This window comes from Macaca nemestrina, chromosome 4 (genome assembly GCF_043159975.1).
Source record: "Macaca nemestrina isolate mMacNem1 chromosome 4, mMacNem.hap1, whole genome shotgun sequence".
Lineage (NCBI taxonomy): Eukaryota > Metazoa > Chordata > Mammalia > Primates > Cercopithecidae > Macaca > Macaca nemestrina.
Genome location: NC_092128.1, coordinates 148,554,559 through 148,571,362, shown reverse-complemented (window position 1 = coordinate 148,571,362; position 16,804 = coordinate 148,554,559).

Below are 16,804 nucleotides of genomic sequence, written 5' to 3'. Positions count from 1 at the left end.
AGTTGCCAAACGTACCTGATCTCGAATGCCTGTTGATCCTCAGTTGAATCTCCCTCCTCAGCCTCCAAAACTGCTGGGATTACAGGTATAAGCCATCGCGCCTGACCTGCTGGCCTCCTTTAAATCTGAAAATAATCTAAGGCAGGGTCAGGGGACTTTTATAGAATCAACATTTCTGGTGTAGTGCTTGGGACAAAACTCTTTTGGATTCTGTTCTTGATCATTCATGAGACTCCAGCCGCAGGTTTAGGGGAAGTGGCACATGAAGGGAGCCTGTGGTCTTCGTGGCTTTCCCTGCCTGTGCTCTGATGTGACCTGTATGTAACCTTAAGTGGTCCCTCAGCCTTATAGGGCTTCATGTTCGCCACCTGTGAAATGAGGGATTTGGACAGGAGAGTAAATAATTTCTGCTCTGTCATTTGATTCCAAATGTTTTGTATCACTTTGAATCCATGGATGGATTTGTTGAGTGTCTACTATGCACTTAACTCCACGCTGGAGTCTACAATCCATTCTAGTCCGCAGATATTGATTGACAGGCATTGGGCTAGGTACTGTGAATCCAAAGAGATAAAATAGGGTCCCTTCCCTCTAAAAGCACACAGTCCTATTTGAAAAAGTTAAAGAAAAACGAAGACAAAAAAGAAGAAAGAGGAGGAAGAGAAGAAAGGAGGAAAAGGAAGAAAAAGAAGAGGAAGGAGGCTGGGCATGGTGGCTCATGCTTGTATTCCCAGTACTTTGGGAGGCCAAGGTGTGCAGATCACTTGAGGTCAGGAGTTCAAGACCAGCCTGGCCAAAATGGCGAACCCTGTCTCTACTAAAAATACAAAAATTATTTGGGCATGATGGCTCATGCCTGTAATCCCAGCTACTCGGGAGCCTGAGGCACAAGAATTGCTTGAACCCAGGAGGCAGAGGTTACAGTGAGCCAAGATTGTGTCACTGCACTCTAGCCTGGGTCACAGGGTGAAACTAATTCTAAAAAAAGAAAAAAAAAAGAAAAGCAGGAAGAGGGACTTCTGCTTCCAGGTGGAATAGAATACCTGGTGACAAAACATAAGCCTGCCTGGAACAGCTAGAAACCCAGATAAGGTGTGAAAGATACGAAAACTATCTGTTTGAAAGCAGCAGAGATCTATGTAGCTAAGGAGAATGAGAGGGGTCAGGACACGAAGAGAGAAGAAGGATGGAGTTGAAGAGCTGAACACTTATTTCCCGAGTGCTTGCACTTTTGCACGGGCCGGGGGTGAAACCCTGGACAAAACTCATACTGTGTTAGTCTGCCTTGGATTCCACAGCAAAGCAGAGCAGGCTCAATGGCTTAAGCAACAGAAATGTATTTTCTCATAATTCTGGAGGCTGGAACTTCAAGATCAAGGTTTCAGCAGGGTTTGTTATGAGACGACCAATGGCTTGAAGATAACCATCCTCTCCATGGGACCTTATATGGTTTCCCTTCTGTGTGTGTCTGTGTCCTAATCTCTTCTTTTTTTTTTTTTGAGACAGAGTCTTGCTCTGTTGCCCAGGCTGGAGTACAGTGATGCGATCTCAGCTCACTGCAACTTCCGTCTCCTGGGCTCAAGCAATTCTCCCACCTCGGCCTCCCGAGTAGCTGAAATTACAGGCATTCGCAACTGTGCCTGGCTAATGTTTGTATTTTTAGTAGAGATGGGGTTTCACTGTGTTGGCCAGGCTGGTCTCAAACTCCTGACCTCAAATGATCCACCCGCCTTGGCCTCCCAAAGTGCTGGGATTACAGGTGTGAGCCACTGCCCTTGGCCCCCTAATCTCTTCTTCTTGTAAGGACACCAGTCATATTGGATTATGACCCACTCTAATGACCTCAGTTTAGTTTATTCTCTCTTTAAAGGCCCTGACTTCAAATACAGTCCTATTATAAGGTACCGATGGTTAGGACTTCAACATATGAGGTTTAGTAGACCCAGTTCAGCCCATAACACACACACAGTCTAGCAGAGAATCCTTTTTTTGGGAGGGGGAAAGGGGTGGACAGAAGTATCTGAGCTTTGAAAAGGAACTAAGGGCCTCATATACTGAGCCAGTTTTCGCCTCAGGAAATTTACCAAATATTGGGACTTTGCAGGGTGAGAGACTAAAATCCTAAGCAGAAAGCCTCTGAAAATCACAGTGGAGTTTTTGGCAGACTTGGGAGACAAAGATTAGGTTCAGCACCAGCTGAGAGTTGGGGTCCGTCTTAGTCTGCTTGGGCTACCTACTGACTGGGTGGCTTAAACAACAGGAATATATTTTCTCACAGTTCTGAAGGCTGGAAGTTCAAGATCAAGGTAATGGCAGGGTTGACTTCTGGTGAAGTCTCTCTCCTCAGCTAGCAGAGGGCCATCTTTTCTCTGTATCCTTGTGTGGACTTTTCTCTGTGCATGCATCCTTCTGGTATCTTCTAGGGGGTCTTCTACTCATCTTTCCAATTGTTCAACCAACAATGGCCTCCGCCTCTTCACACATTCTGCCTTAGCTACTGTGCCCACTTCTGTCTAATTGGTCACATAATTGGTGCCAAATGAGCTCACCTCGGCTCTGCTCATTACTGGCCAATGCTTTGAGGATTGTTTTAACCACCTTCTGGCTCTCCTTGGATCCTGGATCCAGATGGTCTTGGCTTGGATCTCTGGACAGTCCCCTTGTCCAACTCTGTTGGTCTCTGTAGTGGGGCTAGCTTCTTACCTAGGGCCTGATGGGCATCTAAAGTTAAGATTTTCACATCTTCTTATGAGGACACCAGTCCTATTGGGTGAGGGTCTCACTCTTATGGCCTTTTTGTTTGTTTGTTTGTTTGTTTTTGAGACATAGTCTCATTCTGTTGCCCAGGTTGGAGTGCAGTGGCACCATCTCAGCTCATTGCAAACTCTGCCTTCCGGGTTCAAGCGATTCTCCTGCCTCAGCCTCCCAAAGTGGTGGGATTACAGGCATGAGCCACCATGCCCGGCCTCATTTAACCTTAATCCTTTCCTTCAAAGGCCCTGTCTCCAAATGTAGTTGCACAAGGGGTTAGGGCTTCAATATATGAATTGGGAGGGGGCTACAATGCTGTCTATGAGAGGTCCCCACAGAATAAACCAGTCTCTTATTAGAGAACTCAGTGTTGAGCTAGAAACACACAGAATGTTACCAGGGCTGCAACCCATCCCTGCACGATGCAATGGAGATATTCAGCTAGTGGGGATAAGAATGTTCAGGAGGCATGTGTGATGAGTGACAGGCCCAAACTTCTTTGGTGAGTGCTTGTTTACTTGGAGCATTTTGCAGGAGAAATGCTCCTGCAAATCCTCCAAGGTGCACTTTTCATGATAATAGAGCTAAGACATTTCTGCACAATTTTCCAGAACCTCTCCTACCACTTCAGGCTCATTGTGGGCACTTAACCCATGTACATGTTCTTTGTTCCAAGCAGGTCTTGGCTATTCACAGGGAGGGGATGGCTTCTCATCTTTCCACCTTGTCAACTCCAACTCACAACTCATTTGCTCACAACTCATCTAGCCCCGACTCAATTACCATCACTTCTCTGTAGCATTTTCTGCCTCTCCAACCCTGATTTATTTACTTTTTCCTGTGCTTACCCATTTACCCTTTATACTTTTCCTTTCCAATGCTTTCCTTCCCCTTCCCTCCTCTTCCCTTTCTTTTCCCTTTTCTCTCCCTTCCCTCCCCTCCCCTTCCTTCCCCCTCTCCTCCCCTTCCTTCCCCTCCCCTCCCCTCCCCTCCCCTCCCCTCCCCTCCCCTCCCCTCCCCTCTCCTCTCCTCTCCTCTCCTCTCCTTTTAGTAGGGACAGGTTCTTGCTCTGTTGCCCATGCTAGAGTGCAGCGGCACCATCATGGTTCACTGCAGCCTTGAACTTCTGGGCTCAAGTGATCCTCCCACCTCAGCCTCCTGAAGCACTGGGATTAGAGGCGTGAGCCACTGCACCCAGCCTATATGTGGTGTTTTTCTGTCTCCAGACTGCATGGTTTCATTTTATCTCGATTACTTCTGTAAAATCCTACCTCAAAATAAGGTCACATTCATAGGTACTGGGAGCTTGTCATCAGTAACAGAGATCCAGCTGAGGCATCTATTTGTAGAGAAAACAGGATAACCATCAGTTTGCTCACAGCTCATCAAGGATAGGACAAAAGGATATGACACCTATTTGCAAGGCAGAGAAGCGAATAAAGAACTACAGAAAAGTTAGAGTCAATTTTCTTGGCATTGCCCCATGATACCATCCAGGCAGTATTTCCTTCTCCTAAACACACTCCAGGTTTGGTAGTATTTTTCCTGAAGCCCAGACATCATGATTTAAATCTTCTTAACATCCTGATATGGCCTCACCTGTGCTTCCTTCATTCTTTACTTTATGGTGTCAGTTCGGCTGTAGACCTCACTGGTCACTTAGGAATAAACAAACCTTCACCTAATCCCTTCAGCTCAGGGGGTTCATTTTCAAATTTGGTGGGAGTTGGGATCTCAATACAACATTTTTTGAGGGGGGCACAATTCAAACATCAATATGGCCCCACCTCTTGGCACATTCTGCTTTAGCTCTTGTGCCCACCTCCCTGTAGTTAATAACATAATTGGTGCCAAACAAGCTCACCTTCTTGGCTTTGCTTATCTCTGGTGGATGATTTGAGGATGGTTATAACCATCTTCTGGTTCCCCTTCGATCCTGGATCCAGATGATGTGGGCATGCTTCAGTAGACAGTCCCCTGGTGCAACTCTGTTGGTCCTTGTAGATAGGCTGGCTTCTTATCTAGGGCCTGATGGGAGTCCTAAATGTAAGATTTTCAAACCGCTTGTTACCACACGCAATGTTTCATGCATCCTGTCCGAGCATGCGGCTTCATCTCAGTTGTTGCATAATATTGTTCTTCCCTGCAACTGAGGGTGCATAGCATTTCTACTCTCTCTGGAGTCAAATGTTGAGAAGTGCAGGCATGGTGGGGTGGGGTGCAATCTACCAGGTATAGGAACACCAGTGCCCGGCAATGTCAAATATAGGGACAACATACAAGGGGTGACGACTTTTTCTTAATCACACAGCTCTGAAAATGGACAAATGAAAGATATGATAACTTTTGAAAGACTATCCCCCCAAAACTTGTTTACTTTTAAAAATTAGTATATACTTTCTCATTTTTTCAATGATGCCTCCCTAATCTCTAGTATTCAAGAAGGTATCTGAAACACTTAATCTTGAAAAAATTAGAATCTCTTTTTTTAAATTAATTAATTAATTATTTATTTATCTATTTATTTATTTTTGAGATGGAGTCGTACTCTGTTGCCCAGGCTGGAGTTCAGTGGCATGATCTAGGCTCACTGCAACCTCTGCCTCTCCAGTTCAAGCGATTCTCCTGTCTCAGCCTCCCAAGTAGCTGGGATTACAGGTGCCTGCCACCAAGCCTGGCTGATTTTTGTATTTTTAGTTGAGTGGGGTTTCACCATGTTGGCCAGGCAAGTTTCAAACTCCTGACCTCAAGTGATCACCCACCTTAGCCTCCCAAGGATCTACTGCAAGCAGGAGTTGATCATTATGCTCTTGGTTTCTGGATTACTTTTATAGAGTTGGGGGTTTCACTCTGTCCCCCAGGCTGGAGCATAGTGGCACAGTCGTAGCTCATTTCAGCTTTGAACTCCTGGGCTCCAGTGATCCTCCTGCCTCAGCCTCCCAAGTAACTGGGACTCCAGGCACGCACCACTATACCCAGCTAAATTTTAATACTTTTTTTTTTTTTTTTTTTTTTGCAGAGATGGAGTCTTATTGTGTTCCCCAGGCTGGGCCCAAACTCCTGGCCTCAAGCCATCCTCCTGCCTCTGCCACCCGAAGTGTTGGGACTACAGCATGAGCCATGGCTCCCAGCGTGGTTTCTGTTTTTAAAGGCTGAGAATGACTGCTTAAGGAGGCAGGTGGGAACTGTGGCGGATGGGGTTGGAACCAAGAAGAAGGACTTTGGGGCTTTTTTAAAGCCAGTGTCTATTTTCAGAAGGGAACAAAACATTCACCAAAAAAGCGTGTGTCATCCGGCTGATTCTACACAACATCCTGAGTGAGTCAAACATGTTCCAGCATCTCTGCTAAACACCATCTCAGAAGAGGGGCAAGTCTGAGGGGCTGATGGATGCATCCTCTCTGTCCGTACAGCCTAGACAAGCCTAGACAATCTTAGTAACTTTTAATTTTTTAAAAAATAATTAAGAGAAGTCACAAAAGTTGGTTAGGACTTCCTTCTTGCATATCCTTTTTTTTTTTTTTTTTTTTTTGAGATGGAGTCTCGCTCTGTCACCCAGGCTGGAGTTCAGTGGCATAATCTCGGCTCACTGCAACCTCCACCTCCCAGGTTCAAGCGATTCTTCGGCCTCAGCCTCCCAAGTAGCTGGGACTACAGGAGCACACCACCATGCTGGGCTAATTTTTTTTTTTTTTTTTTTTTTTTTTTTTAGTTTTAGTAGAGACGGGGTTTCACCATGTTGGCCAAGCTGGCCTTGAACTCCTGACCTCAAGTGATACACCCGCCTTGGTCTCGCAAAGTGCTGGGATTACAGGTGTGAGCTACTGCATACCAAAGTGGGTCAACATATGTCAAATTTTCATCCTGTCTAGAGACAAGTGCCCATATTCCTATGCCAAGGAATAGGACATAAATGCAGAATTTGAGAGCTAAGTAAACCAAGAGGAGAGACACAATGTGGACAAGACCCAGAGGAGTCCAGCCTTTGGCAAAGGATACAGCTGGATGCTTTGCTCACTGGACGCTGACTGCATGGTGGAGGAGACGGAGACCACAGACCTTTGTGGCTCACTTGCTTCTGAAATGAGAAGCCTGTCACCAATAACAGAGATCCAGCTGAAGCATCTACTTGTAGAGAAAACAGGGTAGCCATTATTTTGCTCACAATTCATCAGGGGTAGGACAAAAGGACATGGCACTTTTGTTTTTGTTTTTTTCCAAGACAGAGAAGCAAATAAAGAACTACAGAAAAGTTAGAGTCAATTTCCCTGGCATTGTCCCACAATACCAGCCAAGCACTATTTCATTCTCTTAAGTACCCTCCAGGTTTGGTAGCACCTTTTCCTGAAGCCCAGAAATCATGATTTAAATTTCACTAACGTCCTGATAAGGCCTCCCCTGTGCTTCCTTTATTCCCCACTTGATGGTATCAACTTGGCTGCAGACCTCACTGGCTGTGTAGGGATAAACAGACCTTTACCTGATCCCTTTAGCTCAGGGGGTTCATTTTCAAATCTGGCTTCCATCTGGCAAGGCTTTCATTGCTAACCCTTGGACTGCAGCTTTCAAAAACTCTCAGGTGTTCACTGATGCCCAGCCCCGGGATGGAGCTTCATGTACGCAGCCTCTATGGGAAGGCTCCACCCCATTCCACCCCACCCCACCCAGTCTGTCCTGCCTGGCCTTAGAAAGATGTGAACACCGGCTGGGGCGGTGGTTCACACCTCTAATCCTATCACTTTGGGAGGTCGAGGTGGGTGGATCACCTGAGGTCAGGAGTTTGAGACCAGTCTGACCAACATGATGAAACCCCATCTCTACTAAATACAAAAAAAATTATCCAGGCGTGGTGGCACATGCCTGTAATCCCAGCTACTTTGGAGGCTGAGGCAGGAGAATGGCTTGAACCCGAGAGGCAGAGGTTGCAGTGAGCAGAGATTGCACCATTGCACTCCAGCCTGGGCACCAAGAGTAAAACTCTGTCTCAAAAAAAAAAAAAAAAAAAAAGGAAGAGAGAAGAGATGGAAGGGACCTGGGTTCTTCATTACATTATTAAGCCACTGGTCATACCTTGAAATTTACTTTTGACTATGATAATGCATTTCCTCATTTATGTATATATGTATGTTTTTTGAAGCTGAGTCTTACTCTGTCACCCAGACTGGAGTACAGTAGTGTGATCATAGCTCACTGCAGCCTCAAACTCCTGGGTTCAGGTGATCCTCCCATCTCAGCCTCCTGAGTAGCTGGGACTACAGGCATACACGACCATGTCCAGCTAATATTTTATTTTAGTTTTTGTAGCGATGCGGTCTTGCTGTGTTGCCTAGGCTGGTCTTGAATTCCTGGCCTCAAGCCCTCCGCCTGCCTTGGCCTCCCAAAGTGCTGGGATTACACGCATGAGCCATGGCACCCGGCCAATTTCCTTATTGTTTAAGGCAGCTTGAGTCAGCTTTATCTGTTATGTTCTGCCAAAGACATCATAATTGATTCACAGAGATGAGGGATGGATCAGGTAAATACATACATGTTGGTTTATCAGCTCTGACAGCCCCACTACCCATCTGACAGTGTGCTGCCCTTTGGAGACCTGTTTGGGAAAGTCCTGTGGAGGGCAGGGAAGACAAAAGGGGAGGAGAAGTTCAGGGATATCAGCCTTACAGCTTCTCCTCTTGGAGACTTGTCAGTGAGGTCCTAGTCCAGTAATCTAGGACATGCTAATTAGAAGACACACTCACAGCACATTGGGATGAGCAGGAGAAGACAATAATGAAGCAAGGGAAATGTAAACTGCATTTTGCCACAATCAGATCACCTTCTCATCATCTTTAAGACCTTGTCCCCTACCTGGGCATTCAGTTACTCCAGGTAAAGGCAGGGTCTCCTCTTTCTCTCACATCCCATGTACCTTGTTCTCTAGCTGCTATGGTTTGGCTGTGTCCCCACCCACATCTCACCTTGAATTGTTATGATTCCCACATGTCAAGAATGGGGCCAGGTGGAGATAAGTGAATCATGGGAGTGGTTTCCCCCACACTGTTCTTGTGATAGTGAATAAGTCTCACGAGGTCTGATGGTTTTATCAATGGGAGTTCCCGTGCACATGCTCTCTTGCCTGCTGCCATGTAAGATGTGCCTTTGCTTCTCCTTCGCTTTCCACCATGATTGTGAGACCTCCCCAGCCAGGCAGAACTATGAGCCCATTAAACCTCTTTCCTTTATAAATTACCCAGTCTTGGGTATGCCTTTATTAGCAGTGTGAGAACACACTAATATACTAGCATAATAACCATCCATCATCTTTGTTGACTACAAAATAAAATCAAAAACATTGTCTTGGAATTATGCACTTTGCAAGCACCTATATGTATTGATTGTAATCTTCTTTTTTCTTTTTTGAGATGGAGTCTTGCTCTGTCTCCAGGCTGGAATGCAGTGGCGTGATCTCGGCTCACTGCCACCTCTGCCTCCCGGGTTCAAGCGATTCTCCTTCCTCAGCCTCCCGAGTAGCTGGGACTACAGGCATGCACCACCACGCCCAGTTAATTTTTGTATTTTTAGTAGAGATGGGCTTTCACCATGTTAGCCAGGCTGGTCTCGATCTTTTGACCTAGTGATCTGCCCACTTCGGCCTCCCAAAGTGCTGGAATTATAGGTGTGAGCCACCGCACCCAGCAGATTGTAGTCCTTTCTAAACCACCTTACAGTTGTGACCCTAGAACTGGGAGACAGTGTTTTCCCCTCGCCTTTAGCTGTCTACCCACCTTGGAGATGCTCACTGTTGATGTTTGAGATTGAAGAAAAGGTTTCTTGATTGAGTCTCATTGTTTCTTGAAAAGAAGACTCATAAATCTTCTTTTGAGCCAGAGCCACCCTTTGTGCCTCGTTTTTGTCTTTGGCCACAGGTCCCAGGGACCTGGTCTCAGTCTTAGGAGTCGCTTTACCTGTTCACTCCCAGAGCTTCCTTTTCCTTCACGTTCTCAGCTTCCCATATCCTTAACGTCTCTGAAGACAGCATAAAAACCCTTCTGTTAATGTCAATGTTTTAAGACTGATTATCATGGAAAAACACACAAGAACTACAAAAGTAACTTTACAAGGAGACTTTACAATGCTGACAAAATTCTTACAACACAGTTCCTGGGTTTACAGTTTATGACTCTGGAGTGGAGCCCATATGAGACTTTACCTCGGGCACCAGTGGGCCTTTCCTTTCGCCTTCTGGGAAATGCCAGTTAGATCTATGCTTCCAGCAGAGTCACTTTTTCTTACTAAAAGGGCACTCAAGGCTGAACAACATTGGATTTGTTGCTTTTCAAAGGGGATAAAATGTGCATCTCCATGGCTTGCCATATTGGATAGTCCACACCTCACTAGACCTGCTCTTTGTGGGATATTTTAGCCTGTGGTGTTGTTCCACTGAACACAAAATTTGGCAGGATGTTCTTTTTACGGGCATATGTGCCACACTAACAAAACAAAACAAGCAAACAAAAAACCATATGGAGGGGTAGTGTATTAATTTCCTGTGGCTGCTGTTATTAAATAAAAAAATTACTCTGATACTTGTGAAAATGGGAAGGAAGACTTTATTCAAGACTGTTGCATTAGGGATCAGGTGCATCTCTGAATACAACAAGGACAGGTGGGGATATTGAGCCAAGGAGCAGAGTGACAGTGTCAGTGTCAGTGGATGGAAAATTTTAAGAGGATTCATCAAGGGTAGGGGATTTTTGTTAAACTGACTGGCAGGATTTGTGTTTTAGTAGAGATGGGGTTTCACCATGTTGGCCAGGATGGTCTCAATCTCTTGACCTCATGATCTGCCCACCTAGGCCTCCCGAAGTACTGGAATTACAGGCGTGAGCCACTGTGCCCGGCCAATTATAGTACTTTTTAAACCACCTTACAGTTGTGATCCTAGAACTAGAAGACAGTGCTTTTCCCTTTGGCTTTAGCTGTCTACCCACCTTGGAGATGCTCATTATTTATGTTTGAGGTTGAAGATCCAAGGCAGGCCAAGGACTCACATGTCAAAGGTGGAGGATGGGCAACTTGAGATATGCAGGGTGATTAGATATAAAGGGTGGGGAGATTCCTGTTAACCCAACTTAGCAGTATTCTTGTTACAGTAGGTAGCCAGACAGACATGAGCAGAGGAGAAGAGGGCACCCCGACCCCAACCAGGAACGTCAGGTGACCACCAGGTAATGGGCAGGTAGTTGTTAAGCTGTCTCTCTAAAATAATTATTGGTCGTAGCCAGTGCCAGGGAAAGGTAGGGCTCCTTGGCTAGAAATCCCCGCTTGTCCTTATTCAGGCTCATTCAAAGATAAGCCTGATCCATATTGCAATAGTCTCGAATAAAGTCTTCCTTATCATTCTAACAAGTATCAGAGTAATTTTTTCCTTAATAACAGCAGCCACAGGCAATTGATACCCTACCCTTCCACATGGTTTTTTTGTTTGCTTGTTTTGTTTTGTTAGTGTAGCACATATGCCCATAAAATGAACAGCCTGCCAAAATTAGTGTTCAATGGAAGAATGCCAAGGTTCAAATACCCTGCAAAGCGCAGGTCTAGTGACCTGTAGACTACCCAAAGTGAAGGCATCCTGGTTCATGAAGTCTGGTCTCGTGAGATTTGGTCTGATTATTTACATAAGGGCAGCAAGAATGGTAATTGACCACATAAACTTTTTAAGTTTGCTTTGCTAAACTTTTTTTTTTGGCTAGGTGCGGTGGCTCACTCCTGTAATCCCAGCACTCTGGGAGACTGAGGCGGGAGAATCACGAGGTCAGGAGTTCGAGACCAGCCTGACCAACATGGTGAAACCCTGCCTCTACTAAAATACAAAAAATTAGCTGGGCGTAGTTTTGGGTTCCTGTAATCCCAGTTACTTGGGAGGCTGAGGCAAGAGAACCCGTTGAACCCAGGAGGTGGAGGTTGCAGTGAGCCAAGATCGTGCCATTGCACTCCAGCTCCAGCAACTGAGTGAGACTCTGTTTCAAAAAAAAAAAAAAAAAAGTTTTTTTAATAAGAAATCTCAGATTAGACTTTTAAAAGCCTCTTGACACAATGGCTCATGCCTGTAATCCCAGAACTTTGGGAGGCCAAGGCAAGTAGGTCACTTGAGCCTAGGAGTTTGAGACCAGCCTGGGCAACATAGGGAGACCCTGTTTCCAAAAAACATTTCAAAAATTAGCTGGATGTAGTGATGCATGTCTATAATCTCCCAGGACTTTGAGAGGCCAAAGTGGGAGAATTACTTGACCCCAGGAGTTTGAGACCAGCCTGGGCAACATAGAAAGACCCCATCTGTAAAAAAAAAAAAAAAAAAAAAAAATTAGCTGGCATACACCTTTCATCTCAGCTACTTAGGAGGCTGAGGTGGGAGAATCACTTGAGCCCAGGAGTTTGAGGCTGCAGTGAGCCATGATTGTGCCATTCTACTCCAGCCTAGGCAACAGAGTAAGAACCTGTCTCTCAATAAATAAATAAATACATAAATAAAAATAAAAGCCCCTTGGGCGTAGGAAACCAAGCCAAAAATTTACCACCAGACTTCTTCTGCGGTACCTATAAATTTGGGTAAATTCTTCTCTTTTTCGGGTTCCCCGAATATCCTAAGATCCCTGGGCCTGCCAGGAGGTGATCTTCCTTACTCACCTACAGGGCACGGTTGGGAATCTTGTAAGCAAGTACCGGGCTTGTTTTCCCAAGAGGGCTTTATAAAGTTTGGCTTTATATGTCAATTTTCATTTCTTAAAATGGTCTGATCATGTCTGATGTCATGCACAGTGTTCTCAAATATAACAGTCCAGTCAAAGTCTTGGTTATATAACCAATGTTTCCATTCTTGCTGATACAAGGACAGATTCTTATTGAACTCATGTAAACAATTATATTGCCAATAAAATAAGATGATTCAGTAAGAGTTTCTGAATTTTGGAAGGATCACACAGGGAGAAAATGGTTTCATTTATCTGACTCAAAAGTATAATCTACTATGTTTTTGTGTATTTTAGAGGGCTTTAAGAGAAAAGACAAAGAATTTTCATATATATACACATATTAAATAACTAGCCGTGTTCCAACCAAAAGCTATCGAAAAATCATCATCATTAGCTGGGCATGGTGGCATGCACCTATAGTCCCAGCCACTCAGGAGGCTGAGGCCAGAGAATCACTTGAGTCGGGGAGGTGGAGGTTGCAGTGAGCTGAGGTCATGCCACTGCACTCCAGCCTGGGTGACAGAGCGAGACTCTGTCAAAAAAAAAAAAAAAAAAAAAAAGTAATCATTCTTCATCAGCTCTTTTAGTTCCATATAATTAGTTAATTAATTTTTTTTCTGCCTGATCTTACGTTAGCCATTTTATGAACTCATTAGCTTCTCAACTAGAGTTCTAGAAATTCTTAGTCCAATGGTATTGTCTCAAAGTTGTTTAAACAAAGCCATAAAAAGCCAGAGTACCTTATATAGTCCTTTCCACAGGTCTCTGAGAAAGTCGCTTTTTGTTGAACAGGAGGTACTCTGGCCAGTAGCTGATTTAAAATGCTTTTGGTGAAGAATCAGAATTAAAAACAAAAAACAAAAAACAAAAGACTTAAAATGGCCATTGTTAAAGATCTGATAAGGATTCATTATAAAAATGATACAGGGCTGGGCACGGTGGCTCATACCTGTGATCCCAGAACTTTGGGAGGCCGAGGCAGGTGGATCATGAGGTCAGGAGATTGAGACCATCCTGGCTAACATGGTGAAACCCTGTCTCTACTAAAAACGTAAAAAATTAGCCAGGTGTGGTGGCAGGCGCCTGTAATCCCAGCTACTCGGGAGGCTGAGCAGGAGAATGGCATGAACCCGGGCGGCGGAGGTTGCAGTGAGCCAAGATAGCATGCCAGCCTGGGTGACAGAGCGAGACTCTGTCTCAAAAAAAAAAAAAAAAGATACAGAAAGACAAGGAAATTTGGTTGTTTCTGTGACATGCAGTGTTTTAAAATAATAACTGGATTCATGACTGATAACATTATATTGTTGTATAATATCAGACAAAGTGGCATCAGTACATATCATGGAAAATGAAGGCATTGACAAATTCCTAGGAAATGTATACAGTTCTGAAATACTGATACTAATAATATTTACACATATAAATATAACACAGTGAAGGTTAAATGTCACTTCTGCTTTTTTTTTTTTTTTTTTTTTTTTTAATGAGACAAAGTCTCACTCTTGTTGCCCAGGCTGGAGTGCAATGACACGATCTCGGCTCACCACAACCTCTGCCTCCTGGATTCAAGCGATTCTCCTGCCACAGTCTCCCGAGTAGCTGGGATTACAAGCATGTGCCACCTTGCCCGGCTAATTTTGTATTTTTTGTAGAGACGGGGTTTCTCCATGTTGGCCAGGCTGGTCTTGAACTCCCAACCTCAGGTGATCTGCCTGCCTCGGCCTCCCAATGCTGGGATGACAGGCGTGAGCCACCATGCCCAGCCTAATGTCTCTTCTTATTTGACAATGCTGTTCATGCAATGGAGCACATCAAATGAACCAAATTATTTTTTAGCATTTATCTTTCTACAAGATGAAAAAAAAAAAAAGGCCGGGCGCGGTGGCTCACGCCTGTAATCCCAGCAGTTTGGGAGGCCGAGGTGGGCAGATTACAGGGTCAGGAGATCGAGATAACACAGTGAAACCCTGTCTCTACTAAAAATACAAAAAAAAATTAGCTGGGCGTGGTGGCGGGCGCCTGTAGTCGTAGCTACGCGGGAGGCTGAGGCAGGAGAATGGCGTGAACCTGGGAGGCGGAGGTTGCAGTGAGCCGAGATCATGCCACTGCACTCCAGCTTGGGTTGCAGAGTAAGACTCCGTCTCAAAAACAAAAACAAAAACAAACAACAACAACAACAACAAAACTCTTTGAGATTTTCCAGGGTCTTCCGGAAAATCTCAAAGTCTGTTCATAATCAAGAATACTTCATTCAGGAGTTGATTTGGGCTGGGCGTGGTGGCTCACAACAGTAATCCTAGCACTTTAGGAAACTAAGGCCGGTGGATCACCTGAGGTCAGGAGTTCAAGACCAGCCTGGCCAACATAGTGAAACCCTATGTCTACTAAAAATACAAAAATTTGCCGGGTGCGGTGGCATGCCTATAATCCCAGCTACTCAGGAGGTTGAGGCAGGAGAATCACTTGAACTAGGGAGGCAGAGGTTGCAGAGAGCTGAGATCATGCCACTGCACTCCAGCCTGGGCGACAGAGGGAGACGCTGAAAAAAAAAAAAAAAAAAAAAGAAAGAGAAAAAGAAAAAGGAGTTTATTTGGGGAAAGCAAAATTGACAAAAATGTCAAAAAGTTTGAACAGTTGACTAAATAGGGTCCTAGGTCACTGTAAAACAATCCTTAGCTACCTATTTAACCAAAGTAACAATAAAAGATTTCAAAAGTAACTACAGGAGGTAACATGGTTGTGAAAAATCTTAGTTATTTTTTTATAGACGTCAGCCACCGTGCCAGGGGGAAAATCTTAACTCTATTTTATAGGCGGGAGCCACCACGCCAGGGAACAAAGCTCTTTTAAAAGTGAAAAGACAAAATTCTCTTAATAATCAAGAACATGATAAACTTAACATAAAGCACAGAAAATTATTTTGATAAGACAGAATCTTTATTCTGAATTAATCAAAAGGTAAATAAAAACTCAGAATTTGTTATTAACGGTGGACCAATAGTTGAAGAAAATGGTGTCATTTTAACCAAGAGAAAATTGAAATCTTGTGTTGTATCTGTATTGATATTAAAGCTGATTTCTTTTTTTTTTTGAGATGGAGTTTTGCTCTTGTTGCCCAGGCTGGAGAACAACGGCGCGATCTCGGCTCACCTCAACATCCACCTCCCCGGTTCAAGCCATTCTCCTGCCTCAGCCTCCCGAGTAGTTGGGATTACAGGCATGTGCCACCATGCTTGGCTAATTTTGTATTTTTAGTAGAGAAGGGATTTCTCCATGTTGGTCAGGCTGGTCTGGAACTCTCGACCTCAGGTGATCCACCCACCTTGGCCTCCCAAAGTGCTGGGATTATAACTGTGAGCCACTGTGCCCGGCCCTAAAGCTGATTTCTTAAACAAACAAACAAACAAATAAACAAACAAACAAAATAGTAATAAATTCACCCAGTCCTGGGCAGCTATGACCACACAAGATAAGATTCTCTTTACAAGATTTTATACAAATCTTCTACAACTTTGTAAATCCTTAAGGTTGAAAGTTAGCAAAAGATTTGGAAACTGTTTTTAGGCAGATATGATAAAACATAATTACTAACGAAAAGTCCATTCATAAAACTTTTATTCCACTTATATCACCCTAATACACTTAACACAGAAGACAAATTTGTTTTACTAAACTAATGATGTTAAAGCAGTCTTATTTATCAAAGATTTACCTAAATTACATGAACTTGAAAATAATTTGGGTCAGTTTCTCTACATCTGAGAGTTTTAGGAATATTTAGTATATGTTAGTACTTATTTAGCTCTAATCCAATATAACAGGTGTCCCTGTGAAAATAAGCAGACTGGCTGAGGTGGCTCATGCCTGTAATCCCAGGACTTTGGGAGGCTGAGTCAGGAGGATCACTTGAGGTCAGGAGTTTGAGGCCAGCCTGGACAATATCGTGAGACCCCACCTTTATTAAAAATTTCTTAAAAATAAAAATCTGACATGAAAACACAGGGAGAAGGCAGTCATATATCTGGAATGATGCAGCTGCAGGCAAAGTATGATAATGATTGCTGGAAAACACCAGAATCTAGAAGGAGGCAAGGAAATATTTTTCCCTAGAACCATCAGAGGGAGTACTGCCCTGGCAATTTTTTTTTTTTTTTTTCCTTTTTGAGATGGAGTCTTGCTTTGTCACCCAGGCTGGAGTGCAGTGGCACGATCTCAGTTCACTGCAACTTCCGCCTCCCGGGTTCAAGCGTTTCTCCTGCCTCAGCCTCCCGAGTAGCTGGGACTACAGGCACCTGCCAACCCACCCGGCTACATTTTGTATT